General features: G+C 39.9%; 1 long non-coding RNA gene across 4 annotated transcripts; it reads left to right on the top strand.

Moving 5' to 3' along the window:
* Nucleotides 1-1,835: 1,835 nt before the first annotated feature.
* Nucleotides 1,836-22,907, top strand: LOC143660342 (uncharacterized). Of its 4 annotated transcripts, none has more exons than XR_013163972.1 (8): nucleotides 1,836-1,877; nucleotides 2,387-2,557; nucleotides 8,743-8,780; nucleotides 9,141-9,319; nucleotides 17,892-17,980; nucleotides 19,977-20,095; nucleotides 20,432-20,545; nucleotides 22,697-22,907. It is a non-coding gene; the product is annotated as an uncharacterized LOC143660342 (long non-coding RNA). The 4 variants fall into 4 exon arrangements; XR_013163970.1 differs by having other exon boundaries at nucleotides 1,873-2,075; XR_013163971.1 differs by having other exon boundaries at nucleotides 1,873-2,557; nucleotides 22,555-22,907.
* The last annotated feature ends 1,690 nt before the right edge of the window (nucleotides 22,908-24,597 follow it).

The following is a 24,597-nucleotide window of genomic DNA, read 5'->3' on the forward strand; positions in this document are numbered from 1 at the left end:
AACCTCCAGAATGACCTTCTGATGCCATTTGAAATCTGTTAGCCATAGAAACTCTATTTTCTTTATTATAACAAAGTAAAATACCTCCAACCCATGTCAGAGATTGCCTCTAGCGACGGAAATGGTCTTGGGGTAAAAGGTCAAGGAAGACAAGTGCGTTACTCCCGCTGTCTGAAGTTTTACGATGAGCATGGATCCATATGTTGGGTACGCATGTACTTTTTAAAGAAAAGCAATTTTATGTGAAACAATAAACTAGTATATGGCATGAAACAATGACAGACATCTGTTTCAGCTGACACAGAGCAAAGAGGGGTAGAAACATCTGTCAATAAATGGAAATGACTCTCCTGTTTCCAGTATATCTATCAGTCTTTCTAGTTAGGAGTAATTACTTCTGCATGTGGGGTGGAAACAGCTTTTCTGGAGCACTTCCCATGTTCCATGCTCCATGATGACTTCTTTGCATGCTTTTGCTCATCTGTTCTTCACAAAAAGCCTCACGGGTCAACCCCGTTAGGCTTCCTTGAGGAATAAGTATCCCAGAGCTTATTTTTGACAAAGCCTGGACTCAAACCCAGAGCTGCGGGAAGACACACCACAAGGCCTTTCCAAAACCACCATCCTCATATTATTGAGCGATGTGTATTTGAGCCCTGTGTACTTATTGAAATCTATTATCCTTCTAACTATGCCTGTAATCACAGGCAGTTATGATTATTAAAGAATTGCTTGAAATCAGGCAGCTACTGGAAGGTTCCAGCAAGATCAGCAAGAACTGACCAGCTTATGCTCAGCCTCTGAACCCAGAATTGGCCAAAACCCAAGGCCAGATAATAAATGGCAGAGAAAACTTAATTCTTACTGCTCTATAGAAAAAAAGCCAGGCAAATTCTCTCTGTAGCAGCAGGTCCAGTCCAGTTGAAGATAATGCAACTGAAGCTGAGGTAAATTGTCAAGAAAGATGTGAAAGTAGTCCCTTTGATTTTGCTCACCCAGGAAAATTCCTAACCCAATTGGACACAGAAAAGGCAAAGAAAATTTATAAGTAAGCAGAACCCCACGTTGTATTTGGGTTCTTTTTTGTTTGCTTATCAGATAACATTCTAACTTGAAGATATCTTTGGATATATTCTGAGTATCTACCAACTCTCCTTACATGAATTATTCTAATTTTCAGTCTTTTCAAGAGTGTTTCTAACAGTAAAAGGTGCCAGAGATAATTAAACCTAATTCTCTCTCTTCATTCATTAGAAAACAGAGTATGATCTCCTGTAAAGCTCACAGACAGAATAAATCTTCCATATCGGCCCATAATAACAGTGATTTCAGGTAGATAAGATCTGGAGAAGAAATACCCAAAAATGCAATAAAATTAATTGTTGTTTTTCAAGAATGGCTTTAAAATTCAGTAATTAATTGGCCTACTGTTGGAGACAGTTTTCCCACAGTTAATAACCCCTATTCCCAGACATGCGAGAGACAGATTGCTTCCATTTGAAAACAGTCTACACTAAAACCAAATGATGGAAGAGATCGCCATGTTTTCTGGTATGTGCACCAGAATCAGATGCAGTTTGATGAGCTGCTATTCCTCTTTTAGCCTAGTGATGGGAATATGATATCAGTAGCCTTGAGAAATCTGCTTTTGTGCTTTCCTAAGCCTGCAACATCTATTCATCAATGGATTGGCGTGTATCTGGATAGAACTTTCTCTTGGCCAGTGTCTTGTCCAGGGTCATGACAGCACAGAGTTGGGGCTTAGCCTCATGTTTCCTCATTTGTCTAATGGGCAGGGTAGGAAAGGTGTCCTTTCTTAGGTCACAATGGTTGTCCCTGTGACTAATGGATATGTGCTGTGATTTTGAGAGACCATGGTGGGTCAAAAATCACAGGACATCTACAGACTTCCACATGCCTCCACCTTTGGCCTGTGCACTCCCAGATCCTCCTTTTGTCCTCCTTTTCCCACCCTTGTCCTGGAAGGCTGACCTGTTTGGATTTGTCTTCTGGCATCTCTCAGATGTGGTCAAACTGTGTCCCAGCAGGAGACCCCAACAAGGGAGGAGAGGAAGGTCAGGGTACTTATTCCTCAGACTCCTTCTTGCAGGATTTTCTCCAGCTGGCTCCATCCTGCCACAACTCCTGTCATTGCAGCTTCTGTACACCCCTCGCTCCTTCCAGTTGCTGGCCACCTGCCTCCCCTCGCCCTTGTAAGCCTAAGGATTAAAAAAAAAAAACAAGTGCCTTCCTCTACTGTGCTAGCCCCTGGGAGCTGCACTAGCCCTTGTGATTCCTGCTGGGGGCAGACTGATGTTCCCATGTCTCTCTTAACCTGATTTTACCTGGGGGACTGGAATTGCCTTGGCCTTCTTGCTCCTTACAGGTAATTGTACTTCTTGAATCTTTCCATCCCCAAATTGTACTGAGGACAAATACACTATCTAACATCACTGTCATAGTCTCCAAGACTGAGAAAGAGCTGGAAACTGGAAGAAAGAGAAGCTAGGATATAACCCTGATGCTCATCTGGGTGGAAGGGAAGGTGAGGAATGAGGTAAGTCTGAGGCAGACTGTGAATTTTGACCCCTCTTTACTCTGGGTCAGATTCAGATAAGTTTGCATAAAGAGTGAAAGTTATTTGTCAAAGAGTTTCGATGTGCCTCTCTCACCAAGTGGGAAGTTGAAACCAAAGTTCTCCAAAATTCCTTCCTAATGTAAAATCCCAACTTGAGGTGTCCTATTCCTTGAGTCCGGATTCATGGCTCAGCATTTGACTTCCCATTCCTCATATTCCCAAGAGAAAAGGCTAAGCAGCTCTGTTTCTTTGCCTGTCTGTTTTGTTTAAGTTTCTCTTTGTCTTTGGATGGGGCGTGAAGCCAAAACCTCCTTCCCTTTCATTTAGGTGGCTTCTTAGCCAAATTTGTCTTATAAAAATGATGCATGTGTTTCACTTCTTTCTCTTTCTCTTCCCACCTCATCCTCCCCATTCTCCTTCTTCTCCTCCAGTTTTCAAAGGTAGGAGACATGAGCATGGCAGGTGCAGACACACCCAGTTAGCTCTGAACAGAAGAGCTAGAGTACAGGTCCTCAGAGCAGCCTCAGACACTCCTGCAATTGGGAAGGCCAGGCCATTTTATTACTTAGAACACTCACGCAGCTCAATGGGAACCACAGGAAAGAGGTCCACAAAGGGGCCTCCAGTCCTTGGGTTGTCAGAGAGTGACTGACTGATGATTGGCTCACAAGCAGGTTGCCAGCCCACACTGTGCGGTTAGAGACCAAGTCGATTGAAGTATAAAGTAGAAAACTTCCTGTATTAGCAGGGTCAAGCAACCTTGGCTAGAGGAGGCATTTCACTTCAGTAGCCGACACTTCCTAGGCAGAAATCATCTGAGTTCTCCTCGCACTGTGAATATATAAACTAAATTTCAAGGCATAGAAACACTAGAACAGACACATCCAACTCATCGGGTCTACCGAAGCTGCTTTGCACTGTAAAAGAGGAAGCTTGGAGCTTGGTACTAGCCCAGGCTTTCCCCGAATTTGAGAGCAATTGGGGATAACAATGGAGGGGTCATCCTAGCTCCCAGGAATCATAAGGAAATATGCTGATTTAATGCCCACCCCTACTCCTTCCAACTATTTCTATAGACTGAGACTTTAGTTGCAAGTTCTATTAAAGCAAGTCACTATACTATATGATAAAAAGAAGTTAAAAATTAAAAACAAAAACCAAAAAAACAAGTCACCCCCTCTCCGAGGAAACCCAATGTATCCATGGAATGCTTACAAGGCTGTTGTGTAAACGTGGGTCTCCATTAATACTCATTAAGGTGGTTTTCCATACAGGAACATCAAGATAACTAAATCAATCTACTGTGCACAATAAGAGTGAATTATGAAAGAGAAGCCAGGAAAAAAGCCCTGTAAGGAGTTAGAATAATGGTCAGAATGTCTCCTAGCTGGCGCTCAAGGAAGAATTCTTCATGGCCTCACATGGTGTGATTTTAAAAGCTGAAAATCTACTGGCATTCGTTTCTCACACACCTCTAATAAAATTGGCTGGTTGCTTTCCTAGTATATAGCATGTTAGAAGATGTACTTTTAAAGAGCAAAACTTAGAGGGGATGGAACAGAAGCAGATCTTTCTCAGAAAGAAATTATGGCAATTGGGGGAATAGATGAGAGGGTGATGCAGAAGAGAACTTTAAGTATGACTTGAGAGCTGTGCAGCAGGTGGGGGACGTTTGCCCAGAAGCACAAGGCTACATATGCTTAATAACTTTCAAAGGAACCATTTCATTACATAAGTGAATCCTTATGTTTTATTTAATTAGATTACCAAAAGTTAATGTATTTCATTAATTTTAAGAGACAAAGAGAGAGAGCACCAAGAACACCTGCTTCCTAGGTTAATTTATAAAATCTCTATTTTCTAATTATTTTTTACTTCTATCTATTTCTGTTTGTTATCATTTGCATTTACCTCATCTTCCTAGGTTGGTTTTTGGCTTCTCAGTCAATAGCATCTTTTTTTTTTTTTACATGGGCAGGCACTGGGAATCGAACCCGGGTCCTCTGGCATGGCAGGCAAGCATTCTTGCCTGCTGAGCCACCGTGGCCCACCCAGTCAATAGCATCTTAACTTTCTTTTTTATTAGTTTCCTTGTATTGTTTCTTACTTAGTAATAAAACCACTTACTGTTATGAATTTGCCTTGGAGTACAGCTTTGGCAGCAGAATTGTATACATCTATTATGATATAGTATTACCTTTATTTTATTTCTAAGTAATTGGCAATTTTTATATTATTATTCTTTAACCAGAAAATGATTTAGAGAGAAATTTTAATATTCATTGTTACTTGATTTATTTTATTTTTAGTTTGTATTTATCTGACATTAAATGTGGTGAGAAGTGCTTATACGATATCTGATCTGAGGAATTTATTATGCTTGTTGCTGTGACTTAGAATGAGATAAAATTTTGTAAAGCTTCCATAAACTCTTGAATATTTTCCTATTTAATAATGCATATTGTCCTTATTTTATTAAAAAATTATATATTTATTTATTGGTAGTCTATTAATCTGCCAAGGCTAAGAGAGGGTCTTATAGTCTCCCCCAAACAAATGTTTCTATAAATCTCCCTTTTACTTCTCCCAAACATTGTTTGCTTTTATATCATGACACTATGTTATTTAGCAAATAACTTTTCATGGCTACTCAGAGCTTTACTAGGGATTATAAAATGGCATTCTTTGTCCCCTTTAATATTATTTGGCCTGTAATAAAGTTTGCCTGAGATGAAGGTTGCCAGTCAATTTTTTTTGTTTGTTTTTGCATTTCCCTGATGATGTTTTGAACTGTTTTTTTTTTAATTTATTTTAACAGTTAATACTTTAACTGTTTTATTTAAAACTCTGTTTGCTTATTTTTTCATTTCCTCTGTCCTTTGGTTTTACGTAACAAAAGTTGGAAATTACTACTAAACATGACATGAGAAGTTTAGGTTTAGCCTTTAATTAATTGTTAGGCAATACCGTGAATTATACAGAATCTAAAAAGTGATTTTAAAAAATGCAAGCAGAGACCTTTCATTGGCAGCCCCTGTCACTCCATGCAATGTCTTCAGGGAGGCAGAACTGTGAATTGTCAGCCCTCCCATCGGCTGGAATACCTTAGCTATGCCAACGGTTCCATTAGACTATGGATTCAGTGTAGGGCCTCTAGGGACACAGGTGAAATAAGAGGTAAATGAGATGCTACTACAGAACCAGGCAACACCTTGGCATCACCGGTGATTATGTTACCTCCTGGGGACATCTCCATGTGTTTTTCTTCCCATTGACATCTCCTTGAACTTTTCCAGTCTACAATGTCATGGGAGATGCTGGGCATCAAAGAATACTATGCCGCAAAAACTGCTCTAAGCAATTTGTATAGATTGAACCCTCTACGCCTCACTTGCCTCATGTGTAAAATAAGGATCAAATGAGGCAACAATGTGTTTGAGACAGAGGTCTTGGCATATGGTTCCTGACAGGCAAGTGTGAGATAACATTATTATTTTTTGACCTTTTATCTTTTCTATTTTTTTTTATTTTGGATCTATATTTTTTCACTCATTTTTCCACAGTAGTGTGGAAGGAACTCACACTGTTTTAAATTTTGCTTTTGTATACCTTTAATATTTGAATTACATTTTTTCTGGTTTGCAAGATTTAATGTCAACTCGGCCCCCTCATAAAAAGAGCAATTTAGTGCAATAATGTTTTCCATCTCCCCTCCTTCAATCCATTTTCTACTAGATAAGTGCTGTATAAATTGAGAACCATGTCTTCTGAGAATTATTTTGGCATTTGCATTCTAATTGGAAGGATATTTACAGTTTTTGACTTTATATTAATTGGTTTCTTTTCTCACAATCACTCTTTTAAAACCATGACTTTCTCATTCTTGAGTCACTAATTTCAAGTCAACTCTCAGTTGCATGTAGATCATATTAAAGTTCTTTCCCCAAAACAAATATTTTATGGGTAGTATATTCTGAAAATTTTTCCACTGTTTAGTTTTGAAGTGAATTTGCCTAGAGTCTTTCCTCCTTCTCTTCCTTCCTTCCTTCTTTCTTTCTTTCTTTCTGTCTGTCTGTCTTTGCCTTTATGCATGAATGACCATTTAGGTCACTCACACGCTTGCACCTGAAAACACTGTAAATCATTCCATTTTCTGGCATTTACTAGACTCTCCAAGTATGATTTTTTTTTTCATCGTTCTTTCTTGTAATACAGTGGGGATTTTTGATCTACATATTTAGATTCTTTCAGCTTCAGAAAATTGTGTCTAATTATACCCTGGATGATTGTTTTCTTTCAATTGCTCTCTTTTAAACTCTAGGAATATCTAATATTAATGTGTATTATACCCACTCTCAGTCTCTATCTTTTTCTCATATTTTCCTTTGCATACTTCTGACATATAACAGATGGTCAATAAATATTCATCTAAAGAAAAACAAGGAAAAAAGGAATGAAAGCAGAAAGGAAAAAGGAAATGAAAAAGGGAGGAAGGGAGGGAAGAAGGAATCCATTTTGAGGACATTTTCCCAAGTTTATCTTATTCAACTTGGATTTGACTTTTTGCCCATTTCTGCCTTAGATGTGGGTAGGTATCATTTCACCTCCTATGGCTGAATAGTAGCTTCCTTGTAACATTTTCTTATATCGCCCAGCTCCATCTTTTTCATATCAGTCTGTGCTAGTGTTATTTTCAAAGTGGCTTCCACATAGTGTTTTAGGGTCCCCAACTTCATATATTTTACCAAGCTTTCTACGTGTTCCCCCCACACTCAATTTATACAATATGTCATCATCAGTTGGATGTTATTTCCCCATTATGCTGCACTATTCCACACCCTCTCCACTGGCTTGTATTTTGGGATAGACATTCTTGAATAATGCCACATGGCATTGCTGGTCTGTAGCAGGTATTCCACTCAGGTACCGACAAACCAAGGTGAGATTATCTCCTAATCCATCTATTTGAGTCCCAGACACGTTAAACCAATGACCCAATGAAACAAGGGAATTGCCTTTATTGAATGCACTGCTGCCAAGGACTGGCTCTCAATGTAGCACAGCTCTTCCCTTACAGGGATTGTGGCCCCTGAGGTGCAAGGTGCCTGCCTGCCCTCAGTGCTTGCTTTTATTCCCTAGGAGTAGAAAGAGCAAGATGTAGGGAAGGCAATTACCTCTTTCAAGAAGTGTTTTAAATAAAAGTTTACCTCCTTTTATGGTTGATAAAGATCCAGGGTTACCGAGACTGGTAGAGACAGTGTGTGTGACTGTGCATTTGTCCATGTGTACCGAATTTCATCCAGTGTTTTCCATGCATACAAAATAAAGATCTGCCCCCTACTGTTTTTCTTTTCCTCCACTTGCTTCTTCCTTTTTTTTTTTTTTTTTTTGTATGCTGTATAGCAGGGGTCACATTTCATTCTTCTTCCATGTGAGTATCCCCTTATTGCAACACCATTTGTTGCATTTTTGTTGCTGTTTGCTTGGATTTTCATTTGTTTGTTTGGGAAGTGTATGGGCCAGGAATTGAACCCAGGTCTCCTGCATGGCAGACAAGAATTCTACCACTGAACTACCCTTGCACCCCCACTTGCCTTTAATTTAGCATCTTTAATCCTAGAATATACTTATTCTGTTAATATATTAACCAAGACTATAGGCTCCCTCAGGACAGGCACTGTGTACTTCATTTACCATTGAACCCAATGAACTAGACAATGTCAAATAAAAGTTAGGACAGATAGAAGAAGACACATTTTTTAAATATTATGGACATGATTTTTCATATCTTTGAATTTATTCTATTTATGTTGGTTCACAAACAGGTTTTTTCAAATTTTTAAATTAAGAAAGTCTTCTCACCCGCTTCCAGTATATGATAATAATTTTAATAGGAATTTTTTGCTAGAGCCTCTTTATAAATTTCAATATTTCAATTTCCCACGTGTGATAGCAAAATTTCTGAAATTGACAGAATTAGCTCCTTTGAAGTCAAGGGGTTTGGTGTGCGCATTAAAAATAGTGTGATTATAAATCTTGTTTTTAAAATCATTTTTTTATCATCAAAATCATTCAAGGACATTTGGAAAACAAAAGGGAAAATGGTCTCAAAATCCCACTATCAAAATATGAGCACTATTACCAACTTGAGCTATTTCTTTCAGACCTCTTTTCAATCTATGTGAAGCCCTCTTGGCTGTGGGTAAGTAATTCACCATACAAACTCTGGTGGCAAGGCAGAGGCATGGCATTGAGAAAGAGGGGTGGGAATCGACAGTCCTGTAGCTAAGGCATTAATGTTATTATTTAAATCTCCCCATTCTGGAGACTAATTACTGCTTCCGAAGCCTCTACAGCACCACACCCCAAGGTGTGTGTCAAAGAGAAACAAGGACCACCTGGCGGGTGGGGAAGGCCCAGACTAGAGGGAGCTGGGCTGGGCAATCCAGAGAGGTGACTGCATGAGGAGGGAGGTGTTAGGGGAAAGCAGGATGCCCTTTTAAAATGACTGGGTGACAACTCGTTGTTTACGTTCTACAAACTTAACAATTTCTCCTAACAGAAACTTAGAAAATTCTGCAGCTAGCATCATGGGCCTGACCCGTGGAAAATGTTATGTTGGAACAAATCTACACGTGTCCAGGATGGTGTGGAAAGAGAGGATTCAGATGCAAAAACAAGCAGTTTGAACAAAAATAGGCAATTCTCTTAGTAACTGCAAAGATGTTTCACTGTGTCTTGGTAAGAAGAAATTGGAAGTTTTTATGAAAGCCCCACTCTGTAATATTTGAAGGTTGCATGAATTATGGGCATGCCAACTGTATTAAAAACTCTATAAAGTTTTCATTTCAAACTATTTCAAAGCATAGTCTCCCATGCTAACCCATCTTTTGATTGCCTTAATTAAATTCTAAATTAAATTCCACCTCCACCTCTACTTCCCACCCAACCTGTTCTGTCTATTATAGAATTCTCGATTAGATTGTAACCAATGGCACACAAGTTCAAGATCGGTATATCCACTGTGAACAGAGAAAGTGAAAAATCCACCCACCTCTTTCAAAGTGCTCCCCTGTGCAAGTATACTAAAATTTAGTCATGCTAAGACATAATTCGATTTGTTTTTTCATTTGTTGTTAGACATAGCCATATGTATTATGTAACATGTAACATGGATGTGTCACATTACATCTTTTGCTCATTCATCATGATATAACCAGCAAAATGTCCATTGTATTAAATGTCTTGATAACAATCATTCTTATAATTGCATGATATCTCATGGAATGCACACATCTTATTGAAGATCTAAATCGAGAACATCACTGTATAAAACCCCTAGGTAGAATATTCTCTGGAAAAGTTTAGTGATTCATACCCAGGATTTAAAATTTTTGATATTGTATGAAGACAGATTCTCCCCATTGAGAAAGGAAGAGTTGGTCTTTTTTTGTTGTTGTTGTTGTTTTTAGAAAACTTAATTCTCTTCTCTCCCCTTTACATGAAGTTTACACTATTGTTCCTTCAATGCAATGGGATTGAGCACCACCTCAGAAAGTTATGGAAAAACGCAAGCCGTGGTCCCAGCCAAACATGGTCAGTTGTTGCATCTGTTGGATCCGAACTCAGAGCCCGCATGTCTTCCCTTCCAGCAGAGCCAAGCCCTAGAGGAGATGGCTGGAGGAATTGAGGGCATCTGGGAAAGAAAAGGGCCCCACCCCAAGAAGTCTCTAGGCTTTCTTTTTATAAATGATGATTCTCTTCTCATATAAGATTTGGCTGTGAGGTTGGGCAATTTCTGAGTAAAATGAATTTAAAAAATAAGATATGCAGCCATGCGAAATACCATTGCTTGCACTGTGAATGATTAAATTCAATACAGATACGAATATCTGTGTGTAAGAGAGAAAGAGAAGAAACATGAAGAGTCAGTGGTTAGAGACAGAATGCTACAGAGTGACTGATTTTATACTTTTCAGTCCAAGATCTTTCCCTGCTTACTTGTATTTTATTTTGTTTTATTTTCTGGTTGCCATCATTAGACTCACATGGGGGCTGTGCCTGGTGGCTGTGCCCCGTACTCAGTTCTGCCAGGGTGTCCCAGGTGTCACTAGCTTGGTTCTAGCTCCACAGTCAACAGGGCCAAGGCCAGTTCACCCTTATTCACACTTAAGACTGAGAAGGCACTGGCTCCAGATCGACATTCTTCTAAGGGCTCCACCCCACCTTTCTTTTTTTGTCTTTTTCAAGTGGCTATTTCCCAGAGAGCTGTATTAAAGTGTACACTGGCTGCCTTTGGCAGAGAAGAACCTCCAGTTTGGGAGCTTCTGAATCAGGGTCTTAACCAAACATGAAATGACAGAACAGTTTCCAGTGGAGGATTAATTGAGCCAACTCAAGGCAAACACGACATATTTTGGCATTGCTTTTGACAGATGGAAATAAAACAAACGTTAGCAAGCGGATTGCAGCTAACAATATGCAAAATTAAAGAAGGTATCTTTTCAACTTTGGGAGCACAGAGGCTTTTCTTATAAAACCTACAGAAGAAAAAAGACAGAGCTGTTAATCTTATTACACTACCAGTTAGCACATGCAAACAAGGAGAATTAAAAGTCTTTGCATTCAGGGGAGGAAACAGATACTTGACATATATATTTATTAAGGAGATTGGACTGGAAAATAGCATTGCTATATTAATCAGAAATGATGTAGAAAATACTTAAATAATACAATAAAATGTGCACAGACAGCATAAGCTGCTTACAAATGGAAGCCTAAGGTCTATGTATTTTTATTTGAAGGTTAAATTTTCAATTAATTTTTTCAGCTTGTTGCCATCTCTTTCAAGCATCACTGTTAATTGCTATAAAACAATGACTTTCCCTGTTTGAATTCTGGACATGGAGGCCAGAAGCTGTCAGCCATCTAATGAGCATCAGAGTATTGGGGCAGAAATCAAAACTACTGTGTAAAAGCTAAACCAAAATGCCAGGCTCTGAAAAGCCAACTGATCATTTAAAAAACCCTTTTTCATTTGCTCAGTTTTTCTCAAGTTACATTTGTAAGCTCTGGCCCATCACTGAAAAGAGCAAATAGAAGCTTTGTATTATTGGAACTTCTGAATATCTCAACTTCGAAGGACTATGTCAGACCAGGTCTACATGTACATTTTCTCTCTGGATGAGCAGAGGAGAGTGAATCATTGGCACTCTTCTCTTTTACAATGGAACAGTATACCTGGGAGAGCTTGTCCCTGGCAGTTAATGAGCTTATCTGCTTCTCATGCCAGGGCAGCTAGCACTGGAGGCAGCTCTTCCAGTTAACGCCCCCATTGTATGGAACCATAGGAAACAAAATTTAGAAAGCAATTTTGTGATTCACAACTGGAGTTAGGAATAGGGGGTAGGTTAGGAATAGTTTGAGTAGAGGACAGGATTAGAATGAAGGTCAGTGATTGGGATGTAGATACATTTACATATGTTTTGGTTGGAAGGTAGGTTCGAAAGTCTAGAATTAAGTTTGATGATGCTTTTAAATTGAGAATAGGGGAGAATAAAGGTATTAAGGCTAAGAGGTATGACATTATGTTTAATTTAAGATAGAAAAGAACATGGGTTTCTTTTTTAGTAAGGCAGATTTAGTTTTGAAACTCAGCTCCATCAATTAATACTTGTGTAACTTTGTACAAGTCACCTTAGCCTGATGCTCTTAGCCTCAGTTTCTTCATCTGTAAAATGGGAATAATAATGTCTACACTGTGCTTTCTGGCAAAAAGCAGTAAAGATAAAGTTAAATAAATATATGATAAGTAACATCAGTGGATCTGAGCCAAAGGTGATTCTGACCACTCTCACCCTCATCCCAGGTACATCTGGTATTGTTTAAAGACAGTTCTGACTGTCACACTGAGGAGAAGGTGCTGCCAGCATCCAGTGGGTAGAGGCCAAAGATGCTGCTAAGGATCCTATAATGAACAGGACTCACCACAAAGAATTATTTAGCTCAGAAGCCAATAGTGCTGATACTGAGAAATCCTGGATTAGAGACAAATAGATGATAGAAGATAAACAGGTAATCGAGAAATCAATTGTTTGTACATAGATCAATTGATCGATAGATGATAGATACTTTGACATGGGACAAACTAGGCATTCAATAAAAGGAAATGATTTTTATTAAATATGAAGTTAATAGCCTTAGGGTTAGGATGAAATTTTGGTTGTTGCTAAATGTGAAATAATATTAGTAATGAAAATGGGCCAGCCACCATTATCAAGTGCTTTGTATTCTTATTGCATTTAAGAATGAGGTTCATCCACATCTAAGATTAGAGTGAGTTTGAGAGCTATGGATTGGGCTGTGTTTGGGAATCAGGGCTGCAGCTAGGGACTAACACCACTGGTAGATCCTTCCAGTGGAGCTACCAAATTTCAATAACTGTCCTGGGAAAAATGCAGATAGCTCTTCATGCATCAGGCATCCTGGATGAGTTCAAAGGAGTAGTACTGATGTGGCATACGCAGATAAGAATGAATGAACCACTCCCCAAATTCCCACTTTCCCAGGAATGGAACTAAAACACCTGGAACACTCTGATGATTGAAGATCCATCGCCACTAGGAAGAAGCAGGAATAAAATGGAGAGATTTGGGTTTCAAGTGAGAGGAGAACTCTCGGAGCATTCTAGTACCAAACCGATGTTGAGAAAAGGTAGCTGTTCAATTTGTCTTAAAATAATAGAAAATTTATGAGGTTCAAATGCATTCTTATACCCTAAGATCAGTCCATCAGAGTGGTGGTATCCCCAGTATCTGGGAGAATGGGGCCTTTGAAAGGTAAAGGAAGAATCCGTCATCTGTAGTCACATCTTGCTGTCAGACACATGGATGGGGCTAAACACACCAAAGTTTCAAGATATCAAAGGTTTTGAAAAGTCACTGTACATAGGAAAGAAGCAGCCTAAAAAGAATTGCATGGTGCATGGCTAGAGAAAGCTTACTCTAGCAGAAAGTGAGTTGTTTTTACCAAACATGGGAAAGGAGAGAAGAAAGAGATGGATATGACCACGTTTCATCTTCAATGTCCAGCCCAAGAGTCAATAATTCTGGGAAATATCAGTATAGTGGTTCACAAAGAGGAGTTCCAGATAAGTGGCTGGTTTGGTTGACCAGGTCTCTTGGTGGCTAGTGTGAAGCCTCCCTTTACGCCACCCATCACTCTGTGCTCTTCTTCTATACCCAGAAAACTAGCCAGCTCCTGATAACCAACAATCTATCAGACACTCAGTGCAGAAAGTGGAGACCCAGATGGGGTAGCATGAGCATTCTCATGCCTGGGAAGGTCAGGTTCCCCATGTAAATGTATAAAGCAGAACTGGGTTTGCACACCATTCTTTTAAATCTGGTTCCAGGTGCAGTTCCCCATGAGCTAGATCTCCTCTGGGCATTCTGCCAAAAAGTCTTGATGAAAAAGAGGAAGTCAAAATCTAATCCACAGTGTCCTTGCTGTTATGCCCCTGGTGGACTCTCAAAAAAGAAAAAAAATTAGTGAGGTATAATTTACAAACCAGAAGAAGTACTATTTTATGTGTGCGATTCAATGACTTTTATAGTAAATGTGCATAGCTGTGAATCCACAACCATAATCCCATTTCATAGCATTGCCATCAACTCCAAAAGATCTTTGTGCTCATTTATAATTAATCCCTATTCCTACCCCTAGACCAGGCAACCACTGGTCTACTTTCTGTCTCTATAGATTTACCTTTTTGGGGTATTCCATATAAATGGAACAATTGAATATGTTGTCTTCTTCATCTGGCTTCTTTCACTTGACTTAATTTTTTTCTTTTGAGATTCACTTGTGCTATACCAAGTATCAGTACCTCCTTCCTTTTTTATGGCCAAATAATATTCTTTGGGTACAGGATGCTTTGTTTATCCATTCATCAGATGATGGAAATTAGGGTTTTTTCCTTTTGGGGCTATAATGAATGGTGCTGTGATGAACTTGCATTTACAAGTCTTTCTGTGGATGTATATTTTCATGTTTGTGTAGATACTTGGGAGTGGAATTGCTGGGTCATTTGGCAAATTTATGTTTACCCTGGTAAGCTCTGGACCAACCTTAGCCCCCTTCTTAGCATTGTGTAAGGTAATAATAGGATAGTTTGAGAACTTACCTATTATGTGTTTATATCATTCATTCCCTGAGAAATTTCTTATTAAAGCTTTTGGAACTCCACCTACCTTTAAATAGAAGATAGCCTTTTAGTAGCCTCTTGAGGCTGCAATTGCAATAAGATGGTCGTCTGAAATACAAAAGATGTGAAAGCATCTGAAGAGTTGACAACATAAAAGATGATAATGTGATATTACTCCACCATTAAGTGTTATTCTCTTGTCATCTGCAATTTGAAATGATGGACTTTAAGCTCTATCTGGTAAGATCAGAAAGCCATTAAATTCTAATGCAAAGAGCCCTTGACTCTGACATTTAGTCCCATCACTCCCACTTTCCAGTGATGGGAACTCCTCTAAATTGATTTGTCTCCCCAAGCTTCAATTGCTTCATTTAAAAAAATGGGGCCCCCACCAGCATCATTTTTAGTGTTCCCATAGGATTAAATGAATTGGTAGCTTACTTAATCCAGCCCATGGGCTGTTGGGTGGTTAGGTTAGTGTCCTGACCCTAATTTTAATCTAAGAAAGTCTTATATCTCAAGTGAAGCCTCCAAGGACCAAAATATGATGGAAGAAAGACTACCTCATTGTATTCATTTATTGATTTTATTTCACTTGGAATTTATTTGTATAGAATTTCAATACATTCTCTTTAAACAAAAATAGTAGCACAACATATCAATAATAGCCTCTTTTGATAGCATTTCGTACCTCAATGCCTCTGCCAAACCCTCAGTGGATCAAAGGAGGGGATGAGACATCTGTTTTCTTCTTATTCCCCAGGTAATTCTAATGTAGGACTAGGTTTAAAACCATTGCAATTGACTATGAAAAATGAGGCAGAAGTTACTGTCTCCACTCTTTAGTTGGGGAAACTGAAAAAGAGTTTACACGACCTATCAAAGGACAGCCAGCTATGTTTGTGATGCTGCTGGGATTTGAACCCAGGTGTCTAGACTCAGCCCACATTTTCTACAAAGAAAACCAAATGAAAATAAATGGAAATCCTAGAGTGGAGAAGGGAATTTGAAGTCCTTGACAAAAATACACAAATGGGTGGCCATAGCGTACTCACCAAGAACAAGTCCACTCGTCTTGCCTTGCATATGCTGAAACCGGGACCTGGTTTGTTATAAAACTGTTAACTGTGAAGAAGTGCAGTAAGAGGTAAAGATTCTAAAGGGATAGATAAATTTATAAGCAACACTACCAAGTTGGTAAAACGTTCAGTTCAGCAGTTCAGGGACAAAAACAGAAAGGCTTTGTGAGCAGGTGAGTACTTTTATTATGGAAATCAACTCTGGGCCCATGAAGCAATGGGGTCACCCTAGTTCCTGAGATGCTGGAGAGAAGGAATGGAAATGAGCTGGCCTGGTAGGCACAGGCTGGGCTGTTCACATCAGAAGTATGGGATCTGGCAACCTCAGGTGGAGCTAACAACTTAGGACTTCTCTGGGCCAAGGCCTAAGTGAGTTTTAGCCAACTTTGTGAGTCAGTGTGAACTGACAGGAAAACACTGGACTGGAAGGAAGACACTTGAAGGATCATAAAAGGAATTGAAGGTCACCACATCAAGCCCTTCAGTTTAGAAACCAAAGTAAATGAAGCACAGAGGGGAGAAGTGACTTCTTCAAGGCTGCAAAGGGAGGTCGAGTGACAGACCCTCTTTTCCTGTTTAGTATTCCTTTTACCATCCAAAATAAAACAAAACAAAAAGGCAGAACACAGACAAGTCCTGATTAACGTTAGGAACAGATTTTGTTTGGGGGCGGGGGGGTGGTCATCAGATGCAAACGTTGTTACTCTCTCTTCTACTCTTCCACCCTCTCCTATATCTCCCTCCACTCTGCCAACGGAGAGAACTGTCATTCTGGTTTCTACTCTGTCGTGAAGGGATCAAGAGAGGATTTTGGAAATCAGGCTTCGGTTGTGCTGTATGTCTCGGGTTGAATCACTTTACCTCTCTGGATCTAGGTTCTTCTTAAGTAAAACGATGAAGGTGAATAAACAATTCCAAGAATGCACTGTGTGGGGTACTCTCTAAACCAGGAACAAGCAAGCTACTATCAAATCCATTTTTTTAATGAATTTTAAATCCATTTTTTATTTTTGTAAATAAAGTTTTATTGGAGCATAGCCACACACAGTTGTTTAGGTATTGTCAATGGCTACTTTCAGTCTATAAAGACAAAGCTGAGAAGATGCAACAGAGACCTCTATATGGCCCACCAAGCTGAAAATACTTACTATCTAACCCTTTACAGAAAAATTTACAAATCCTCTATAAAACAGTATACGTCTACCCACTACTTGTAAGACAACCTCACAAACAAACATACACATGCACATACCCACTGTAGATTTTCTGGTCCAGACAATATTTCTTCTTATGTGTTTGCCTTTAGTAAAATATTTCTAGCATATAGCTCAATACAGAAAAAAATTCAGTAAATGCAATTCATATCCCCCAGAAGTTAATATTCACTTAGATTTTATATTTTCAAAATACTGTATCATAGTATCACCTACTTATAAGTATCCTTGAATTCTTTGTAGCATGAGGAGGAAAAGACGCTTATACATGCATTCATGTGGATATGCCAAAGGACTCCTAGAGCTGTTCTCTATCTGTTTGGGGGTTCCTGTCTTTGGCTTTGCAGATAAGCAACAGGGTCTTAGCCATGAGATTCTTAGTCTAAATTGCAAAAACTGTGTTTTAGCAGAGTCAGAAAATAATCATGAGGTTATTTTTCCCATTAAAGATATAGTTTAATTTGAAAATAAAATTGTGATTTTTCTTGTGACATTTAACACTAGTTATCTTAACCAGCAGTTCTGGACACTCTGCATAAATGCTGATATAAACAGGGTGAAATTTAAAGGAAGCAAAGACTGAGGTTGAGTTGAGTCCTTTCTCCTACCCCTTTTTATCCCTAAGCCATTTGGTGAAATCCCAATCTTAAGAATCGATTTCAATGACAAGATCTTTTTTATAACCACTATTTTCTTTGTTAGGAAAAGTGAAATCCTTGAGAAGTTAAAGCCCCTATACCATTCAATTCCCTCAGGCCTCGGTCCGCGCTCACGGTGAAACCAGGGGCTAATTTTAGTTTCTTTTCCTCCTTCAGACAGGAGAGTCTGAAAGGGAAGTTCCTGCCTCTCTCCTTGCAACCTTGCAGCATCAGTCTTCAGTACACCTGCCTTCCCTGACCTTGAGGTATTTCTTGACTCTATTTGTTTGCCTTTATTTATTTTTGCATGGGCAGGTACCAGGAGTCAAACCCAGGTCTCCACCAGGGTCTCTGGCATGGCAGGTGAGCTCTCTGCCTGCTGAGCCACCATGACCCACCCTATTTGTTTGCTGTTTTTGAGGCTCTTTCTTGGTGTGTGGTGTGTGACGCATGGTATACCTGTGTGCACGTGCAGCCCAAGCCTCTCTCACTCCTTCCAGTCTACATCGGGACTAGGTGTCAGGTGAGCACAACTTGGCATCCAGGGCTCACCTTTGAAAAGCCTCCCTGTCCAACATTCCCCAGATACAGAACTTAGAGCTAAAGATAGGGCTGCCAGAGCCAGAAAAATTTTGTCTTAAAAGACGAGAAAATCCACCAGGCTTTCTCAATGGCACATGTTTAATTAACTAATCATTCAGACACGTTTTTTGGAGGGAGAAATATATTAGTTTCCCCACAGCTATTGGAGTTGTGCTAATGACCCTAAGGGCAAGGAGGCTGTGAGGTGGGCTGGACAAAGGCCAATGTTTCCCCTTGTCTTCCTGGCGCCACTCAGAACCGGGCACAGGTGCTGCTCCTCTCTCCAGACTGAAGTCACTATAGAAGTATATATTTTTGCATGTTGTATGATGGGGGTCACATTTCATTATTTTTTCATGTGAGTATCCCATTACTGCAGCACCATTTGTTGAATTTTTGTTTTTTGTTTGTTTGGCTTATTTGTTTGTTTGGGGGGAAGTGTTTGGACCGGGAATTGAACCCGGGTCTCCCGCATGGCCGGCGAGAATTCTACCACTGAGCTTCCCTTGCACCCCCGGCACAATATTTTGAAGCTTTGAGATTTGTCTCTGCCTTGGCCTTCAGAACATCTCTCCCCAGACCCTGTGGCAGAACTCCAACCCCACTGCACCCCCAGGCTCATCGAGCGGGAGCCAGAACCCAAGGTGGCTTGGGAATGGTTAACAACAGAAGATGTCTTCAATATATCATAATTAGCCATCATGAGGAAGATTAATAATGATAAGAATGTCCTTTCCTTAGTGCAAGACTTTTCTCTCCTGATACTTAATCTACCAAGGTAGCTGAGGTTAAACTCCACACTTCATGGGGAACTGTAAGACACCTAGAATTAAAGTGACTTTTCTCAGGAATATGCAAAGAAAGTAACAAACTTTCCCCCCTCCTAATAATTGTGGAAACATAACAATGAAATAATTTCAGCAAATCTGAAAAACATAATATCCGCCCTAATTCCACCAGCCCCAAAAAGATAAAAAGAAACAGTTTCAATACAGGGTCATCATGAAAGGCCACGGACACCTGCAGAACTCAGTTAAAATGCAGGTCCCTAGGCCCGACTTTCCTAAATTCTGCTTCGTGAGATTTGGAGTCCGGCTCAGGATTGTACCTTTCAGTAACACACCAGTCAATTTGAATGTTCATAGTCAGAGGACCAAACTTTGAGAAACGTTACAACAGTATGTTTGAATCTAGTCCTTTTGTATGCACATTATATACCTTCTAATAATCCAACCCCAGCATTCTAGCTTCTTGTTATCCCCCAAATAAATATTTACAATACCTGCATGCTTTTCAGCCTTGTGAAATTGACTCTTCAGTTAAAATCCGAATTAAAATCCAAACCTTCTCTCAACCAATTTATTCACATACATTCTTACAATACCATTCATTCTTGGGCAGGGGGCAGCACCATATTTATAGTTTCCACTTGGTGTTGCCATATAGCTTTCTCCTGGTGTTAAGATATTTATATTTTGAAATTGGCAGATTAAGAGGACCCAATATTTGCCATAATGTCACCAGCAATGTGTATTTGAATTTATATTTAGTTGGTTCTGTTAATTTATCAACGTAAAACAGTGTCTAAAGGTGGATTTAATTTGCACTTCTTGGGTTGCTGGTAAAGAGTAATACAGACATATATGCTTTTAGTGTACCTCATTGTATTGCATTTCACAGATATTGTGTTCTTTTGCAAATTGAAGATCTGTGACAACCCCATGTCAAGCTAGTCTATTGGCACCATTTTTCCAATAGCATGTGCTCACTTCGTGTCTCTATGTCACATTTTAATTACGGTATGTATGTTGTTGTTTTTTTAGACATGACGCTACTGTACACTTAATAGACCACAGTGTAGTAACTTTTATATATGCACTGGAGAACTAAAAAATTCGTATGACTCACTTTATTGAAAAATTCACTGTATTATGATATTCATTTTATTGTAATATTCACTTCATTGCAATATTTGCTTTATTGAGGCAGTCTGGGACCTGACCTGCAATATAGCTGAGGTAAGCTTGCATGTTTCCATGTGTCTGTCATTTACAAGTTTCCCAGAGTTACAGGTAAATTTTTGAGTCTCTGTTTGTGTTTAACCAGGTCATCTTGCTTCTTTTTTTATCATTAAGGAAACTGAGACTTAAGAACCACCAAAGCCAATGATGGGGGAGGAGCCAAGGCCTGACTCAGCATTCAAGGGTGGAACTCTTGGCCAAACCTCCCTGTGTCCTGAAATCCTTAAGGTAAAAATCCTCCAAATGGAACACAGGAAGCAAGGAAGGTATTCAAAATCAGATTCCCTGGAAGACAGACTAGGAGATGGAGATTTGTATGCAGCAGATTTGGGCAGTCTTCTCAGGATCGATAGCTGAAGGGGCTGAAGTAAGCTGAAGGGGCTGAAGTAAGCTGAATCTGGCAAAGGGAGATGTTGAACCTTTGCAGTCGCAGCAGTGTCATTGGGGAGCTCCGGAGGTGGGATAATTGTTGAGTGCTGTCCTGCTTTGAGGCAAGAGGTCTGGGACTTCCTGATTTCATCTGGACCAGTCCTTTGATGCAGGCTGCTCCCGTGCCCCAGGGAAGGGATTGTTTGAATGTGGATGAGGCATCTCTCTTGAGCTGAAGATAAATCCTTGAGAAGGACTCAGCTGTGAACTACCAGCCACCAGCACTGTCAGCTGCAGGGAGCCAAGGGCCTCAGTTGGGTGCTGCATCACAGCCTCCTCAGCAGAAGAAAACTGTTTGTTCACACCCTATAGACTCTTTAACATACATTGCTGTTTTTGTTATCCACTGATGTATATCAAACCACTCCAAAATTTAGTAATTTTGGCTGAAAAAATAACAGCCAAATTTTGCTCATGATTCTGCTCACTGGGCTGGGCTCAACTGGGCAGCTCCTCTAGCTTGCTGGCGATTACACACGTGGCTGCGTTGAGCCAGTAAGGCAGCTGGGGGCTGAGTTTAGCAGGGTCCTAGGGATGGCTGGGCATCTCTTGCTCTCTCTAGGGAATCTCAAGGCCTCTTCTTCTCGATGTGGCCATGTCAGATCCAGGTAGCCTCTTCACACGGTCCACAGCAGGGTAAAGCTGGTTTTCTAAACTAGAGACTTAGGGCCAGTACCTTGCATGAGACGGTAGAACAGGGTTTCTTAATCTCAGTGCTCATGACATTTTGAGCCGGATAGTTCTTTGTTGTGGGGGTAGGAGGAGACCTGTTCTGTGCATTTTAGAATACTTAAGCAGACCATCCCTGGCCTCTAATCCCTAAATGCCATCAGTGCTCCTTCAACATTGACAATGAAAAACATCTCTGACCTTGGTAAATGTCCTCTTTGGGGGCAACCCCTACTTGAGAACCACTACTTTCGAAGGATCAGCAGCTTATACTCTGGTGCTCTTGGGAGTGTATTCTATTGGTTAAAGCAAGCTCTAAGCACAGCCCAAATTCAAAAGGCATAAACACTAGGAGGCATGGTCTATTATTATTAACTATTAATAAGATTCACATTACATGAAATGAAGGCTCATCCATTCAAGGTCACATAATCAGAAGGTCACAGGACCAAGATTTGAATCCAGGCCTTCCTGAAACCAAAGCCTACGCTCTGCCTACCACCTTAAGCTGGCTACTTCAGATTGCAAAGAGTTACTTTTAGTAATGAGCTACCCTCAATCTCTGGAAAAAAAAAACATGCTGGAGAAAAGAGAAAGGCTTTGCTCGAGCTTAGTTATGGTTAATGAAGAAAACATTAATCACTTGAAGTGCTATTTTGGAGTTCACGAAACTGAAATGAAGCACAATATGAAATGTTCATCTATTTCTCAGAGATTTTTGTTGTTGTTGTTATACATTCAATCTCTCAATCCTCTTTGCCTTGTTTATAAAGTTTGAGAGAAAGAATACTATTTTCATAAATAAGTAAAGTTTTGATTTGAGTGAATACAAGTGACAGTCTCCTTGTCTTGGGGATGCAGGAGCCAGAGGTTGTTGGCAGAGCCAAGAGATCCCATTGGATGCCATGCCCAATGGGACAGAGTCTTTCAGTGGGGTCTCTACTAGTGCTTCCAGCTAAAACCTCTGGCCTCATACAAGACAACAATTTCTGCCAGATTGTGGAATACCAGGATTTAAATCTCAGCCTACCACTCATTGACCACCTGGCTTTCAGTGAGTCATTTAACTTGACTGAGACTCGGATTCTTTATCTATAAATTGGATGAAATGACTCCTATCCTGTGGGGTTTGTTTATAGGAAATGAAAGGATACTTGGACATATGTCCCTTCACTGTCCCTTCCTGAGAAAAGAGAGAACTGCAGTGGATGCAATAGACACCAAAGAGAAGGTTTTTTGACCCATGGGAAGATTCACTCACGTCTCTTCTTTGTCTGGCAGGAAATTCAGGTAGGAGAGGAAGCTACCATTGGATTGGGTTACATTCTATTGTTGCCATAACTTGTGGGCCCTGTGCCACCTCCCCACCTACCTTAAAGGGAACAGACACATAAAGAAGCAGAAGAGATGGTCTTCCTCCATTCGCCTTCAACTTCAACAGATTGGTAATGCAAACTAGAGAATAAAAACTGAAATAAAGACTAAAAGTCAATCCTCAACTATAGCCACCATTACCTCATTTTCTTTGAAAACACTCCATGCGTACACCTCCAAATTGTATTTATTACATTTATTATAAAGAAAACTCCTTTATCTAGAAAGCTCAGGACCTTGATGTTCTGGTTAAGTTAATGTTCTATTTAACAGGGAGGCACTAAATATTGTATGCATAGAATCCTAGTTTTCAATGTTGGAACATGGCAACAGGGTTATTGAACAAAGTCTTATTCAAACGTATTTAATATTTATCTGATGGCTTGTAAGGCACAGTTGTATTATGTATTACCTCAAGGGCAAAATAGAAAACATCCATTTCCAAGGTTTATGTGGGTAAAAACAAATGTGAATTATTAGAAGTTTCTCATTTATAAAATGAACATAACATGGATTTCCTTCTAAGTCAACTTGGGCCAGTTAATCTCTGCAAGCCTTGGTTCTTTAATGGGTAATTTCATATAGTGGTATTGATTCAAGGAAGAATTCAGCAAATGATTATAAATCCTTTAGCACAATGCCTGACTCCTACTAGTTACTTAATTGAGTCAGCTTTATTTTGCCTATTCTCTTCCTTTGGAATCTACTTGAGCTGCATGAAAAATGAACATGCAAAGAAAGAGTCAGGAAAAACAACAGAACACTTAACTGTCCTCATGGAGGAAATGTTGATAAAGTAAGTGATGGTGGTTAGGGTATGGGAAGGTCATTAACCCTTGCCCCTATACTATAGTTTCGATGAGAGTCCTTGGCCATTGCAAAGTCACAGGGATATCTCTAGTACTTTGATTACAGTGCTTGCAGCCCAGCACATATTGGCCCTTCCTGTAGTGGGTTTGGAAGAAAACGTTATGAAGCCCTTGCTTGTACCTTGATGCATCATCCCAGAGTTACGGGGAGGATTTCTCGGTCATTAGTCACCCTTGGGCATTCAAGAATATGAATGTTTGTAAGAGATTTTGCCTCACATACTGAACCTAATCATTGGACTAGTTTTTGCTTAGCTAATTATTTCCAAATGATAGCTAAAGGCCCCATTTTATTTTCTGATCCATTGTTTGTCTCATTATTAAAGCGTCTCAATTTCAATTAGGTCAACTCATGACAGATTTTGGCCCACAGAGATGGAATCTCCAGTGAGGATCCCTTCCCTATATTTCAGCTCCCCCCACACACACACTCTGAAGGGTTTTTCTATGACAATTTGCTAGTGCATGATGGGTCCAACTGTCTAGTGAATCCCCAGAAAGTGAAGAATTGGCTTGAAATGTGAACAGAAAGGCTTGCCAGACCACAATGATGTAAGAAATGCTGGCAAGAGCTAGGTATATGCTAGGCAGTGCTGAGGTCAGCCCACTGCAGCCCAGGGAGGCTGCAAAGTAAAGGTTAGCAGGACATGTGGTTTCTCAAGAGACAGAGATGGGGAAGGGCTGCAGAGTCAGTGGCTTCTTCTATTGGCTCATTGGTCCAGTGGAGGCTGCTGCTGTGTTTGCACAAGTTTGGGGCTCGAGAAACATCTGTTGACTAAACAATAAAAGTAGCAATACTAAAGATATCTGACATTTCTATACTATGTTGGGTGCACTTGCCCAGGGACCAGGATAGTACCTACAGCACAGGATGTTCCCACAGACTGAGCAGGAGACCTGGAAAGGCCAGAGAAAACAGATCTGTGCCCTGCTGAATTA

This window comes from Tamandua tetradactyla, chromosome 16, assembly GCF_023851605.1.
Source record: "Tamandua tetradactyla isolate mTamTet1 chromosome 16, mTamTet1.pri, whole genome shotgun sequence".
Taxonomy (NCBI): domain Eukaryota; kingdom Metazoa; phylum Chordata; class Mammalia; order Pilosa; family Myrmecophagidae; genus Tamandua; species Tamandua tetradactyla.